The 2,108-nt window shown below is 39.3% G+C and overlaps 1 long non-coding RNA gene across 1 annotated transcript; it reads right to left on the reverse strand.

The window, feature by feature from the left end:
- Positions 1–308: 308 nt before the first annotated feature.
- On the reverse strand, positions 309–1,766 carry LOC139557197 (uncharacterized). Its single transcript, XR_011671349.1, has 2 exons — positions 1,448–1,766; positions 309–949 (listed from the first exon to the last, which is right to left on the reverse strand). It is a non-coding gene; the product is annotated as an uncharacterized lncRNA (long non-coding RNA).
- Between the last annotated feature and the right edge of the window lie 342 nt (positions 1,767–2,108).

The raw sequence follows: 2,108 nt of genomic DNA on the forward strand, positions 1-2,108 counted from the left end.
TGTTTGGGTGCCTTTTGGCAAACTCCAAGCGGCTGTCATGTACCTTTTACGGAGGACTGGCCTCTGTCTGGCCACTCTGCCATAAAGGCTGAGTCTCATAGCAAAGGGTCTGAATACTTATGTAAATAAGGTCTTTGTTTTTTATTTGTAATACATTTGTTTTCACTTTGTCCTTATGGGGTATTGTGTGTAGATTGATTTAAACAATTTTTTAAAATCTATTTTAGAATAAGACTAACATAACACATGTGGAAAGGTCTGAACTTTCCAAATGCACTGTACATTCAAACAAAGAACACCATCACGAATAGTGTTTCACCTTTTATTGAGTAAGGAGACAAATAGCAAAGGTATTTGAAGTATCTAAATATAGTGTAACCTACAGTACCAATCAATATATTTCAAGTGCCCGGGGAGGGCACAATCTTACAGTCCAGTAATGAGAGCGTTACCATCTATGCCAAAAGCCTGAGCCTCTGAAGGAGACATATCAATGCATGCTTCAGTATTCCCCCTTCTCTCCAGGAGCATTTGTGTGCTCAGACACCATAGGCATATCAAAAGTATCCCACCCTGGTCAGCGATGTAGAGAGACATTTACATTACAGATTTTTCATCCAGTCAGCTCAGGGATTCAAACCAGCCCAATGCTCTTAACCGCTACGCTACCTGCCACCCTAACACTGTAAATCGTGATGACAGGGCTAGTTCAAACTGCAGGACTTGGTGAATAGATCATAGGAGACAAAAGTGAGAGAATGAATAAATATGCTCAAACAATCACATGTATCTGTAATGGGTGTTCTTCAATTCTAAAATGCACTAGACTAAGACAATATGTGGTCCCAATGTCTAAATAGTGACGGCAGGGTTAGTTCAAACTGCAGTCGGATGGTTCTCACAGGTGAACGAATCAGCCCATGCTTGGTGAATAGCACTTGGATGATATCTGGGAGAAGGACACAGGAAAGTTGAATAGATCATGTGAGACAAAAGTGAGAGACAAGAATGAATAGAATAAATCACAGTAAAGGAATGTCGTTTGTAGCTCGAAAATGAACACCCCGAAAGCTCTGCAATCACCCTACTCCAATTATTGACAGGGATAATGTGTTATTTCTTATTTGTCAGTATGAATACAATAAGTGGGTCCTGCCTTGACTGTAGTAGATTTATACTACTTGTCCTATATATTTTTGTAGTCCTAAATTATTACTTGGAATAAACTGAAAGCTAAAACACTCATTGTCACGGAATGACACGCTAGCTCGTTATAATGCTTTCTGCTCCTGCTAGCTAGCAACATATCTACTTGTTGTAACTACAGTAGCTAGCTACATTACTAAGGTTGCTGTGTTCTAAGTTGAGTCATTTTACAGCTTGCACTGATGGTATCATGTTTCTATAACGAAATAACTAGTTAAATAAAAATTAAATAAGACTTTACCTGATAGCAGTTTGATGAACGGAGATCATCAGTCTACTACCTTAGATACGGATAACATGATCAGCAGAGATAGTACCGTGGATAGTTTTGATTGGTTTACATTTTAGTAGTTGGCGGCGTTCGCCTATCCATCTAGCGAACATAACATTTGCAAGAATTGACAGTGCCAACAAATTGAAATATTTTCAGAATAAATAAATATACACAATATGTAAAAACCAGCACCTCCCTCCAAAGAGATCGAGCATCTCGAAAACTAAAGCAGACAGTTTCCTACTGCCAATCACCTAATAGTGAACATAACACCCACATCAAACCCATTGATCAGACCACACCCCCAAGACAACTCCCTTTTTTTTCTTCTTCGATAATGTTTAACAGCAGTTGGCATCCAATAAATGTTGTATTACCACCACCTACTAGACTGGAGTATAATATATCAACAAATACCCTACTATCTAATCCTACACTCACTAAAACCCACCACCCTACTCCACTATTTAAATCAATCTAGTCCTCCCTTAGGCCAACAGCCTGAAAGGACGGGACACCACCACTCAACACACCCTGTAACTCTTCTGACGTCAAGTCTTGTACACTCAAATACCTCTCTGCAGCTGCCAACACAACCTCAATTTTCTGCGATTTATGTTACATCCCT

The sequence above is a fragment of the Salvelinus alpinus genome, chromosome 28 (genome assembly GCF_045679555.1).
Source record: "Salvelinus alpinus chromosome 28, SLU_Salpinus.1, whole genome shotgun sequence".
NCBI lineage: Eukaryota > Metazoa > Chordata > Actinopteri > Salmoniformes > Salmonidae > Salvelinus > Salvelinus alpinus.